Source organism: Hibiscus syriacus, unplaced genomic scaffold (assembly GCF_006381635.1).
Source record: "Hibiscus syriacus cultivar Baekdansim isolate YM2019G1 unplaced genomic scaffold, ASM638163v2 tig00116997_pilon, whole genome shotgun sequence".
In the NCBI taxonomy this organism is placed as follows: domain Eukaryota; kingdom Viridiplantae; phylum Streptophyta; class Magnoliopsida; order Malvales; family Malvaceae; genus Hibiscus; species Hibiscus syriacus.
This window is the reverse complement of record NW_024063513.1, coordinates 1,829,770-1,844,733: the sequence shown is the minus strand read 5'-3', so window position 1 is coordinate 1,844,733 and position 14,964 is coordinate 1,829,770. Positions and strand designations below refer to the sequence as shown.

Here is a 14,964-nt window from a genome sequence, read left to right as displayed (position 1 = left end):
ATTTAATTAAATTATTTAATAAAATATCATATCAACAGTGATAAAAGTCTACATGACACGTCAATTCATATGTTCTTCTGAACTTTAATTCAATTTTAGAGATCAATATAATATAAATCTAAATTTTAATTAAAACTTTTTTATTTTACAGTTGCTTTAAAGGTCAAGTGAGTTTTTGACGTGATTAAGTGTTAATGAATGTTCAGTTTTTTAATGAACTGGCCATGCTTATCTACATTCTACTTGGTCACTTTCTTTTTTATTTGAAGCCAACGTAGAAAAATAGAATTGATACAGAAAATAATATACAAAATCAATTTCATTTTTTATTTTTTATTAAAATAAGATAATTACAAAGTAATATTTTTTTAAATATTCTCAATCATTCGACAATAAACATTTAATCATATTAATCTTTGGTGTTCAAATTTCTGACCTCTAAGAATAATAATATTTCTTTAACAACTGAGGTCAGTTGATTCGTACTTAATATATATATATATATATATATATATATATACATATACACACACTTAAATCATGAGAAATTGATGATCTCATCTTGTTAGAATCATTGATGTTCAAATCGTGATCTTCAAGAATAATAATGATTTTTAACAATTGAGATAAATTAATTCGTACTTTATATATATATATATATATATATATATATATATATATATATATATATATATATACTTAAACCATGAGGAATTGACTATTGAATGTAAATAAAATATTTTAATATACACATATTGGCGTGGCCTTTGATATTACTGCACTCACTCTTTAAATGGTAAAGGCGTTTTCCACTTTGTCCTACTATATTAAATGGAACATCCATTCATCGTAGCTTTTTAAATTATATATAATATACACATATTGGTGGGGCCCTTTATTGAAGCACGCCATGGACTTTTCTCCCTCGGCCCTGGCTATTCATTCCATATTTACTAGTCAAATTCCTCCCAAGGAAACCACAGCCCCTGGATTCCATCTGATTACCTCAATTATTGATATTTTGAAATTTTAGATTAAAGATTTTATCTCCGAAAATCGAGTTTGAACCATGAAAAATATATTATATTTCCATTATAATAAGATTGTACTATACATGTATTCTTATCAGGTACTTGATCAAATTCAATTTTCAATGTCTATAACGTTTTCATTGTTTTTGAGTTGTGATATTTATGAACTAAATTAAACTGTGACTGTATCAATTTGGAGTTTTTTTATTCAATTATTAGGCCATTATATATCATGCAAGTGAATGTTTTTCCCGAAAAATCATCTATACCCTATATATTTCTCTGTCAGACATCATTCAGACTATTTTTTTCGATCTAACATCTTTCAGACTATTTTTCTCGATCTAACACCCTTTGCAGTAAGGCGCGCCCCCTGCAGCGCGCTTTACGCTGATCTAACGCCACGTGGGTAAGGCGCGCTCCCTGAAGCACGCTTTGTGATGAGTTGGGATACACGTGTGTAAAGCGTGGCCCCTGCGACGCGCCTTACCTTTAAATATGACACGCGTCAGAAAATTAATTACCCACCTACCCCGGCCGTTCACACCACCACTCCCTCCCTATAAATATCACATTATCAATCACTTTCATCACACCAAATTCTTTCAACTTCTCTCAAATACTCTTATATTCTCTTATAACTGTTTAAGGTATATTTTATTATATTTAATATTTTAATTTTAATTTATTTAAGTATTCAATTTTTTTAATATTTTATTTAATTAATTTTTTTTGCAAATATAAAAAGGAAGGTGGTCGACTTCACTTGGATGAAAATCATATATCACGACATTTTGATGATACAGTAACATTTTAACGTTTTAATTTAATTTAAATTATTAGTTATAATTTATTTATTTATTTAATGCATGATTATTAGTTTAAAAATTAATTTTTGTAATTATATAATTTTAAGAGAGGGACCGTGTATTAAATCATTTTATTAGGAACCTTAAGTTAGTGATACCTAGCCGTGTCTTGTCGTATTTAGTAAAGGCTGGATTTGGTCATATAGGTAGATATGAGGGTCACTGTAAGATAGAACCAGACCTTATTGCTGCCTTAGTGGAGTGGTGGAGGCCGGAGACCCACACATTTCATCTTCCATGCAGAGAGTGCACTATTACACTTGAGGATGTTTCTATGCACCTAGGGCTTTCGGTGGATGGAGATGTGATATCGGGGATGGCGCACGGTTCATGGACTGCTTTGTGCCGGGAGTATCTTTGACATGTCCCGGAAAGTTTTAACGGTGGTCGGATACCGTTAAATTGGTTAAATGCCAATTTTCGGGAGTTGAGCGAGGACGCCTCTGATGATGAAGTTAAAATGAATGCACGGGCATGCATACTGCAGCTGATAGGAGGGTTGCTGATGCCGGACAAATCACGCAACCAAGTTCACTGGATGTGGTTGCGACATCTTGGCGACTTTCATCTGATCGGATCACTCAGTTGAGGCTCGTCAGTTTTGTTTTTCATGTACAAGGAGATGTGTCGATCCACTAACTACAGGAAAAATGCTATCGGTGAATGTCTCCTGCTGCTGCAGTGTTAGGCATGGTATCGATTGCTCTTTTTATATTCCTTTGTCAAGAACCTATTCGTATTTCCGCTACTATTGAGGTAATTATAAAACTGATTTTGTATATTAATCATTTTATACAGTATAATAAACTTTTTTCCTTGAATAGGTGGTCTACTGATAGGAAAAATCATCAGGAGCTACCTGATGATTTAGAAAAAAATAAGGTGTTAATCGATCAGAAAGCTGACACACATGTATGCATTTTAATGTTTAAAAATCGATTTTATATTATAGTAATATATTTAGATTATTATTTTGATAAAAAATATATATATTTGTTTTAGTTTGAATGGGTGTCATATTCTAATGATGATGTGAGGATGGTGATCCACCTGAGTTGAGGGGCTCATAAGATGTTTGGATGGCGATAGTCCATTTGAAATGTTATGCGATCGTCGAGTGACACTTCACTGATCGCGTGCTCTGACAATTTGGTTGTTTTCAACCAATTCTGGAAGCACCTCGCAATATGGACGAGTTGTATAACACAGATAGACGCGACAAGACCGAAACATATTGGCTGGTGAGGCATCATGAGTGGGTCGTGTTATGGGAGGATCGACATGGGTGTCTTCCCCGTAGAGAGCCCATTTTTACTGACCTCTTGATGGTTGCTGACGGTTATTATGAGTGGTTCAACAGTAATGGGAAATCGTTTATGCTTTCCGATGATGCACGAGGGCGGACCTTTCAACGTTGTCGAAAGAGACGTTCACCGACATAGTACCATCATCCCCCGACTCGTGGACGGAGAGCAGATGCTTCCGGTTCATCCTCAGCTGTACCAGCAGGACCTTCACAACATCCACCATCTACAACGACTTACATACCACAGCCATATGTGATGTTGTCATCGCCATTCCCTTACCTGATACTGCTGCCTGGTTTTATGACCCCGTCGCCGCCACCGTCACAGAGTTTTATGACCCCTCTTGAGGATATTATGGGTCTATGTTTGTATATCTGACTTGGGGTTTATATGCCCATATTTTGGCGGGTTCAGCCTCATCACCCATTGCCGCAACACATACACCTCCTGTATAGTTTCACACTCAACGATGTATGGGTTATACAAGTTTTCCCAGTTTTCGTAGGCCGGTGGGATAGTCAGTCATACGCCTCATGGTCCTTATTCTATGGAGGTGCTTCATCGTCATCATCTCCTCATCAACCCAATGTAGCTGCTCACGACGACGACGATGATGACAGCGAGGAGTCACAACCAATGATACGAAGAAATCTTCCTCAAACCGACAACCACCGCCCTGCGGTACACATTCGCGTCGCATGCATCGATAGATTTTGTTTTTTATTATATTTGTATTTAGTTGTTAATTGGACTTTTTATTGTAATTTTTTTATTTATCATTTAATACTTACTTTATTTCATTAATTTGGTTGGATTTATTTTTATTTATTTTGTTAAATTTGTTGGACTTTTTGTTTATGTATTTTGGTTAATTTTGTTTATTACCATTTAATATCAGTTATTGTAATTTGTTTATCATTTACCATTTAATACTTATTGTAAGTTTGTTGTATTTAAAATTATATTCAAATACCAAATTGTTATTAGTTTGATAAAATTTAATAATTGTGTTCGATAACTTTCTTCAGTTTGCCACTTATTATCTCTTTCATTATATTCACATATAACGCCAACGTCCAATCTCATATTCTTGTATCGTTTTTTTAATATTCATCAGCGGTTATCGAATGACATTAAATTGAAGTAAATACAAATTAAAGTACAAGAATTCTTATTTGATAAACAACTACATCATTTCCTCATCAATTGTTACTTGATGACAGAAGAAATGAACATGTTTTTTCTAGTGTGTCATGGGTTTCTACAATGCCCACATCTTCTGTCTTGTCTAGATCTTTCTCGAATATACATATCACAATGAATTCGATTGGATTTTAGACGACCACGCTCCCTCAATAAAGTTAGATTTGGTACAATCGGAAGCTAATCCTGAACCTCATAAAGGTCTTTGTCATTACCTATGGGGGGAACTCAAATTCGTATACCTTAAAACTTCAGATAGTAGGTATACGGGATCCACAAAATAGTTATAGTCTTGACGTGTATGCGAGCAAGCTGCTATCACGTGAGAGCATGGATACTTCAGAGCTTGAAAAAACCCGTTGTTGCACGTTCTGTCCAGTAGATTTACACTTAATGACACAACTTCAATCCCTTGAAGAGGTCCTGGTAACTCTGTGACACGAAACATTTCATGTCTTCTAAAGAAGCTTGTTACAGACATTCCATTTGTTGCATCAATTTTTTTGTAGATCTGTAACTAATCTAGTGTGATAGATATGACCGCCTTGCATCCAGGTTTTAGCTTGTCCCCCAAGCTTCACAAAAAGCTCCCCCAAACGAAAATATGTAGTTTTTACCAAAGCTGCTACAGGTAAGTGACCTTCACCCCTTTAAGGTTGAATTGATTGCCTCAGCTAAGTTGGTCGTCATGTGTCTATATCGATATCCACCATCATATGCGTTCGTCCACATTTCTTTATCGATGAGGCTGATGTAATCGTATCCTTCCTCATTTTTTGACCGCAAATCTTAAAGCATTGATTCAAACATTTGAGAAAGTAGTTTGTAACCTAATCAAAAAATGTATAACTTACTAACTTGCTTTCTTTTCAAAATTAAAATGATCGAAATAAAACAAACTACATCAGTTTTACTTACCCATACGCACAATTAATTGACGCTCATCATTCTTCTTGTACCTTCCATGGTAGTTCGTATAAATGTGTCGAAGATAATACCTATGTTGGACAAATGGTGGTTGCCACATTGGACCCAAAGACTCCATTGCTGCTTTGATCCTAGCTCCGCGATCTGAAATGACACAAATTGTTTTCCTTCGTGATAACATGTGCACGTAAGTTTCGGAGGAAAAAAAGCCCAAGAATATGTATATTCTCATTCAACAAGAGAAAAATCAACAGGAAGAATGTTGCGATTGTCATCTTGGACAACTGCCAATAATAAAACATGCTTGTATTTTCCATACAAGAAAGTCTCGTCGATCTGGACCACATGCTTGCAATTTTTGACAGCATTAACGTATTGTGGGTAAGTCCAAAAAATTCGATAGAATTGACATCGATCACGAAGAACTCGATCATTATGGTATACATAGGAGGTTTTGAAGTCCACAATTGTCCCAGGATTCAACATCCACACCATCCTAAACCAGCCTGGAAGTTCGTTGTAAAATGCATCTTATTCGCCATGAAGTTTGACAATGGCATTTTGTTTTGCCAACCAAGCTTTTTTATAGTAGACAGTGTACCCATACTGCGATTGTATAGCTAAAATCAACACAACAACAACTATATGAGAGCTTGTTTTTACCATGGGCATAATGGCTTGGCATATCACTTCAGATTCCAAGTTGGGATGATCTTGGTTGACCCCTCCAACACAATATGTGTGAAGACCATTGTATATTGTTAGTTCACATATGTTATTTTTCCTCTTCCTCTTCGATACGCGAACCATCCAATTGCATCCGTTTTCGCGTCGGGCACAGTAACATACATATTTTTCTGTCGTGAACCGATCGACTCTCAATTGAATAGAATTACGGATATTGTAATTTTTTATAGCCATCATTGCTTCTTATTTGCTTGAAAACTACATGTCTAAAGATAACTTACCATTATTTATTGATGAGTAATATCCATAGTTATTAAATGAGGCATATCCATAAATTTTGGCCCGTACATTGCACCATAATCAGCTTCATACATGTGTGCTGGAGGGTCAGCTTGTGCCACATTTCAACATCATCCGCACCAAGCTCATTGTTTGATAGTTCGAACGCTGTATAAGTTAATGACAACAATGATGTTGGACATCTGTACTGCAACGACGTCATTCTTATACTACTTCAAACATGAACCTTCATCGAAATCTTCGTTATCAGCTCCTCAAGAGTTATGTTTCTCTTGAATGATATTTTAACACGCTCATTTGATACGAAAATAATGTCGGTTTCATCTTCTCAAATTTCTCCTTCATAATAAACAATAGCTGAAAGTCGCGTCATTCTTAGAATGTAAAAGTACGACAATAATATATTTGGAAAAAAAAAACAACTGAAACAAACATGCTTAAATAAATAATATATGAACGAAAATGCAACACAATAAATTTTTTACACATAAACGTAAATAATTTAAATAATATAATTTTATATTATTACATGTATCGTAAATATATTTCGACGTATGCTCCCGCTTTCCCCTTGAACTGGCACAAAAATTAATTGAAAACAATTAGTATAATATTTTTTCAAATAATCATAATAAACAATAAGTATAATAAAAAAATATTATAACAAAATTACCTTATAACGAAAGATCGAATGAACTTCTAAATCAAATATATGATGATTGTCGGGTGTTATTTACTTGTTGAAATGATTGTTGTATTAATTTCTCGATTGAGAGGGAATTGTGAGAGAGTTTACGGGGAAATGACTATTTATTGCCGAGTGATGATGCTTTAAAGCCGAGAAGTTCGGGTAAATTATGCATGTCTGATAATTGAGCATGTGATAATTGAAAAGCGCAGCCCCTGCCTCGCGCTATAACCCCACGTGGCGTAAGGTGCCCCCCAGCGGCCGCGCTTTAGACACGTGTGTCCATGTCAGCATAAGGCGCGCTGCAGGGGGAGTGCCTTACCCCACGTGGCACCAGATCATCGTAAAGCGTGCTGCAGGGGGCGCCTTACTGCAAATGGTGTTAGATCGGAAAAAATAGTCTGAATGGTGCGTGACATGGAAATATATAGGGTATAGGTGATATATCGGGAAAAACGCCAAGAACGTTGTGATTCATCGATAGAATCGACGAAATATGTCTCCTTAAAACCGTTTATTTAGATGATATTATAAAAAAATAGTTTTAGGTAAAAAATGTTTAGAGAATACGATAAAATTTATGTGAATACTAAAGTTATATGCTTTTAAATACGATTTTGATGAACTCATCAAGTAATCTTAGTGATTAAAGAGATGATTGTTCTCTCTAGAGATTTACAGGTGTGTGTTGTCAAAGACTATAAAAGATTTTATATAAATACTACCTCATAACCGTCATAGAATATATGCAAAGGTAACATCGAGCAAATATAGTTTTTCTTACTTTTAATATCAGCGCCATTGCTGCCGCTGTGATGGCCGAACAAAGCTAAGAGTAATTCTCCATAGCCTTTTTCACTGCAAGCTTATCATCCGTTTTTGTCATAAACATCATACGGTTGGCAGCTTGATCAATCCTTAGCTGCTCGCTCATGTCTCTTATTTTCTCCTTTATCTTTTCCAATTCAATTTACAACTAAAATCCTCGATTGAATTTGTCAATAATACCAATAGTTGTTGGCAAGTTTTACAACTTTAAGAAGCCATAAGATGTTGATGACTTTGCTCGGTACTATAAAGATGGTTAAATGAGAGAACTATTACATAGGATCTTTTTAGTGAAACAATGCTGGTTTGTAGTTGCTTACAAATTTAAAGTATTATTCATCGAAATCATCGGATAAATATAAAATTTATAATAAACTCATCGTTTCTTTTTGATAATTTTACATTGATTTTATATATATTCGAAAGAAAAAACTTTCACAAATATGATGATCTCTAATTTTATTTTCTTATTTGAATTCATGGTCAAAATTAAAAGAAAGAAAATAAATCAAAATAAAGGAAGGAAAGAAATAGGCCACAGTGAAAGATTTTATTACTAATTTTATATATATATAAAAAACCACGCACATAGCGCATGTTTGCGCAAACAGAAGTTGGGCCAAATAGTTGCATCAACGCGCATACAACGTATTCAATTAGTTAATAAGTGTATATATATATATTTTTGAATAGAAGCAGCTAGTACTATTAAAAATTGAAAATATTCTAAATTACAATAATAATTTATAACTATCATCGTAAATTAGATATATAATTTAGACTTTTCTTATAACATTGAAATTAACCACTTTAGATCATATAAGAATCATACATGGAAAATGTTTAAAACCCAATCAATAGACTAAAATAGATACGAATAAATCTGATTGCATTGGGGAATTAAACTATTGAAAGACCACCGAAGAACTGCAGATTAGAGCCAAGTGTTGTGAGAAACTATCCACAAACGCAAAATCACACATCCAAATTCAGTCCATAGCAGAGAAGATCAACAAGGTTTCAAATAAGCATCATCTTGATCAGTCGTAACGTGTCAAATCCAACCCTGACAAAATATAAATAAAAGAACGAACAAACTACCAAAAAAAAATCAAAAAACGTGTCACAAAGGTAGATATTAACATGCAATACATACATAATTATTCTTATTAAAAAAATAACCGACGGTCGATAACCAACATCAAAATCGATGTCGCATTCGATTAAAGAAAATCAAAGAAGAAAAAATTAATTTGATCTATGAAAAACAATATAAACTCAAAGAAAAAAAGGAAGACAAAGGAAAGAGCGGGTAAGTAAATAATAGTTAATAAGTGCATATTCAAAATGGTAGTTAATAAGTGTATATTTAAAATGTTATATACATTTTTTAAAAATCAATGGGAAAGAAAATTGTACTTTAATGGATACTAAACTCATAACCTAAGGAGAAGAAGGATATATCAACTAATATTTTTAACCACTTGTTGTAGAGATTATTAATAATTTAATATATTATATTTAAATATTTAAAAAATTAATATCTAAATAATGTAAGATTTAAGAAATATTATTACAAAATTATTGATTGTGACTTGTCAAAGATAAATTTTGAACTTCACTTTGACCCATGTCAATACGACGAATAAAGAAAGGTGTGGATACTTGAATTTCTCTAGTAATTGTAGTATTTTTTTTTTGAATAATAAAAGGGCTAGAATCCAAAACAAGAATTAGTTTCTAATATAAGGAGGGCCATGAATGTCTCTTTGCAAATACGGAACTATTCCCGGGGGAGGTTCCATGAGCACTTTAGTAGAATCATCAGGGGAAGATGAAATTTTCGCCAGAAAACCTGCTGCGAAATTCGCTTCACCTCGGATTGGGATTAAATGTTAGGGGGCACATGAAGTAAATGCTTTTTTCGTATGTACATATTTACTTGGTTGCACAGTTTGATTAGAATAAAATACTCTTAACAACCTTGAAATTCACAGTTTAGGAGTCCAGAATTTTCCCTGTTTAAGCTTTGCACTTTGAAACACTTATGACTCTTACAATGGTTGCCTTTCTATGAGGTCAATAGTGTTGATTGCATCTATTATCTTACAGAACATATCTTTATTTGTTTTCCAGTGCCTATGCCATTTGTTCTGCAAATTCATGTTGGAGTTATCTTGATACTGAATTCTTAGGGGATTATATCAGTTGAAATAAACTAGAATTCAATGAAAAAAAAAATTAATAAAATTTATATTACGGGTATGTTTCACTAAAAAATATTTTAATAAACATTTTTCAGAAAAAAATTATCAAACAACGGAAAACGAATTACGCAATATCATCCAAATACTAGAAAATATTTTTTGGAGTATGTTTTTCAGAAATTGTAATTAATTTTTCAGAATTTATTTTCTAAAAACCAATTATAATAAAACAAACATACCTTAAAATACAATGATAAAATAAAGAGATAATATAATTTAATGATAATTAGTATAATTTTCCCTTACAATAAATTGACTACATGACGATTTTGGATTCACTGTGGAATATATCTCATATGTGAACTCTAATCAATCCTAATTTACTCTATTTTTTCTAACTACAATATTAATCTCATTTAACCTATAAAATTGATATAGTTTATTAATTTTTTTATTTAAGGTATATAACTCTTTTTTTCTTTTAACTATATTTTTTTAATTTTACCCTTAAAACTGTATCCAATGTTTATTCTCACGGCCCACAAGTTGACAGACAAGTAAGATCCACGCCGTACGCCTTCCGTTCTTGGACTCATATCGCAATTTAATTAATAAAGTCACAGTCCGTTAATTTTATCAGAAACCACTTGCGAGTCGACTTTAAAATACCCTTGCTGACGATGGAGGTACGTCCACGTCATCTACTTTGTGCAGAAAGAATGCGGAAATCGTGACGAATCCGGATTCTTCAAAATTGGGTGACACAAAAAATAAAAATGCGAACAAGTGTCAGTTTTTCATTTGATTGCAGGTAGATATTAAGCGCTCCCTCCGTGGACCCATCCCCACATAAACATTACCCCCCAAAGACATGATAAGGTGAAAGAAAATTTGAGTTTAATTTCCAATTTCATGTGCATTTGCATTTGAATTTAGATGGGAAAACTAGGGATGGGCATAGGTCAGTTTTTTGATCCACCTTACCCAATTCAAAAATTTTACATCTTTCATCCGACCCGATTGATCCGAAAAATATATATCCTTTATTCGATCCGAATCTGGTCTGATTTTTTGAGATAAAATACGAATCTGATTTGATCCGAAATAATAAAAATATGATTTAATTGAAAAATAATATATAGAGAGTTATTATTGTAATTATTTCTAAATATATAAGGTAAAATTATATATATTTTTTGGTCTGGTTGGGTTTTTTTCACCCTAAACTCGAACCCAACCCGAATATCACATTTAAAAAACCTGACCTACCCCATCCAAACCTTTTTAAAAAAAAAAAAATCCGATCGGGTCGAAATCCGTCAGATTAAGGTCTCATGCCTATCGGAAAACTAGGCTCATTATTTTTTAATAATAATATTATTATAAGAATAAATTAATTAAACTATTTAGGAAATGAAGAAATGTCAAATATTGAAAACTTTAATTCAATAAGGTTGCTAAAGATTATTAAATCTCATTTTTTATTAATTTTTTGAATATATGTATTAGTCTAATGTTGAGATGAAAAAATAATTCTGTCTTTTTTATTTCATTTCTCGCTTTCTCTCTCCCTCTTTTAAGCCCGGGCTTGAACTTTCAAGTTAAAAACACACAAAGGTTGTTGTTTTTCCTTCTTGTTCCTTAAAGAGACATTCTGGGTTTCTGCTCTCGTTCTCAAAATTGTGTTTCAAAGGTATGTTTTTTCCCATCTTTCTTTGTTTGCTTTTATTTTCATATTTTGTTTCCTTGGTGAGAAAACATGTGAAAAGAATGAAACTTTGTAGTGTTTTTATTGTCTTTTTGGTGTGTTAGTACACACTTGTTTGGAGATTAGACTCGAGTGTTTTTGTATGCGCAGTTAATTTTTGATCAAGTTTTTGTAACCGACTTTCTGTTTCTTTTTTGTTTTGTTTTAACTTTGTCTTGGTTTCTTTTTAATTCTCGGATAAGTTTATTTGTTGTCTAGTTAATGGTTGTGGTGTTTAATGATCAGATCCTTATCTATAAAAATTGAAGGCTTTTAGGAACAATTTATGATGCCTTCGGTGATTTCATAAACTGTAACTGGGGATTTCGTCCTTGTTTCTCTTTTTCTATTTTTTTGAGTCGGTTTCGGTTATGCAGAGAGAGAGAGAATTTCCATGTGCAGTGGTGCAAAGAGGAAGCCAACTCAAAGTGGTTTAATCATGGAGGGCGAATCTCGTAAAGAAGATGGGGTTCCTCAAAAGTTATCGATTTTGCTGGAGTTGTCGGCTTCAAATGATTTGATTGCCTTTAAAGCTGCTGTTGAAGAAGAGGGTCATGATATTGATGAGCCTAGCTTGTGGTACGGAAGGCGGTTGGGTTCGAAGAAGATGGGGTCTGAAGAAAGGACCCTCTTTTGATTGCTTCCTTGTTTGGAGCAAGGATGTGAATTATATCATTGAAAGGGACGTGTTGATGTTAACAGGGCTTGTGGCTCGGATGGGGCTACGGCTCTCCACTGTGCTGCTGCTGGTGGTTCCTTTGATTCCATTGAGGTTGTCAAGACCTTGCTTGATGCTTCTGCTGATACTGGCTCCCTCGATGCTAACGGGAACCGACCTCGTGATTTGATTGCTTCGTTTTGTAACTCGGCTTTCGGCTTGAGGAAGAAGATGTTGGAGTCTTTGTTTAAAGGAAGTGGTAGTGTTGGTGAGATGGACAGCTTGCCTGCTCAGTTAGGAAATGAAATGGGAGGGATAGAGGAACAGGAGAATACGATTCCCCGGGCTTCGAAAGATGGGACTGAGAAGAAAGAGTATCCTGTTGACCTTACTCTTCCGGACATTAAGAACGGAATATACGGAACAGATGAGTTTAGGATGTATACCTTCAAGGTCAAGCCTTGTTCGAGGGCGTACTCTCATGATTGGACCGAGTGCCCTTTTGTTCATCCTGGGGAGAACGCAAGGAGGCGTGATCCTAGGAAATATCATTATAGTTGTGTCCCTTGCCCTGAATTTCGTAAGGGATCCTGTAGGCAAGGTGATAACTGTGAGTATGCTCATGGTATTTTCGAGTGCTGGCTTCATCCTGCTCAGTATCGAACTCGTTTATGCAAGGATGAGACTAACTGCACCAGGAGGGTCTGTTTTTTTGCTCACAAGCCAGAGGAGCTTCGTCCCTTGTATGCTTCAACAGGTTCAGGAGTGCCTTCCCCTAGATCATACTCTGCGACTGGTTCGTCCTTAGACATGGGTTCCATGAGCCCACTTGCACTCGGCTCCCCATCGGTTATGATACCTCCAACATCAACTCCACCCTTGACCCCTACCGGTTCCTCTTCTCCTATGGGTGGATCGATGTGGCTAAATCAGTCCAACATCATACCTCCTACCTTGCAGCTTCCTGGTAGTAGATTGAAAACTGCTATCAATGCTCGGGATATGGATTTAGACATGGAACTGTTGGGGCTGGAAAGTCATCGCCGTCTCCATCAGCAGCAGCTAATTGATGACATGTCCGGCCTTTCCTCCCAAACGAGCTGGAACAATTCAACAGCATTTTCTGCCTCTGGTGATAGAAACTGGTGAACTAAACTGGTTTGGAGGGGTGAAGCCGACTAACCTTGAAGATATTTTTGGATCTCTTGATCCAATATTATGCCACAGCTACAAGGACTCTCACTTGATGCTGCTGCATCTCAGCTGCAATCTCCCACTGGAGCTCATGCACGCCAGAATATTAACCAGAAGCTCCGTGCAAGCTACCCAACAAATCTACCATCCTCTCCAGTTAGAGCATCTCCCTCCTTTGGGATTGATCCATCTGCTGCTGCAGTTTTAAGTTCAAGGTCAGCTGCCTTTGCAAAGCGGAGCCAGAGCTTTGTCGAGCGCACTGCTGTAAATCGTCATTCAGGGTTTTCTTCACCGGCTTCTTCAGCAAGTGCAATGCCCTCTAACCTATCAGACTGGGGTTCCCCCGACGGCAAACTAGACTGGGGCATACAAGGAGAAGAGTTAAAATAAACTAAGAAAATCCGCTTCCTTCGGGTTCCGAAGCAGTGGCAGCAAATTGGGAAACGCAGCACGCCCTATATCATCAACTCTGATGAGCCCGATGTGTCTTGGGTGCAGTCTCTTGTGGTGGATCCTCCACCTGCCGGGAAGTTAAGTTTTGACGACGAGGAGCAGTATCATCGTAACAACGGAGGCACTGAAATGCTCCCTGCCTGGGTGGAGCAGTTGTACATGGAGCAGAAACGACGGTGGCCTAAAAGCAAAGCTAGCCCCACCATTATCTCCCAAGTTAACCTTTAACTAGTTTTCTTTTTGCCTATATTTTTGAATTTTTATAAAGTTTATAATTGGAATGAAAGGGACCAGGAGAGAAAACAAGGTGAGCAGAGAACAAAAGGTAACTGCTAGTAGGTTCTCAAGAATAATTTATCTGTTATTTTTAGTCACAACATTTGGTTCGCTTCTTGGTATGGGTCCGTATTTCATCCCAAAGCCGAAGAGGGTAGAGTTAGGCCAGTTTTCAACTCCTGAACAAAGTCAAGTTGCAGGGTTACATTCATTTCAATCTGCAACTGCACTGATTCTTTATTTAGTATATTCTAAGATGGTGGGGGTGATTGTTCTGATCATTTTATGTACCAAAAACTACAGTATTATTTAATTATATATCTATTTTTCTGTTAAAACTTGCTTGTCCTGTTCCATGTTTTGATAGTGTTGAATCATAATGCAGAATGCTTTCTACCTTTCTCTGTAAAAAAATTGAAACTGGTGTAATCCAGCTGCTGCTTTACTAAAATACCGTTAATTTGAAAACTTCCAGTTCTTTACTCAGAGCACATAATTAGTGGATATTTTATTCTGATTCCTCCACTGTAATCATTCTATCTTTACAATGTCATTTAGCTATCAAACTTTTTGAAATGTACAATTTTAC

The 14,964-nt window shown here is 35.2% G+C and overlaps 1 pseudogene; it reads left to right on the top strand.

Annotated features, from left to right (window-relative positions):
- Positions 1 to 11,591: 11,591 nt before the first annotated feature.
- Positions 11,592 to 14,653, top strand: LOC120194371 (annotated as a pseudogene).
- Positions 14,654 to 14,964: the final 311 nt, after the last annotated feature.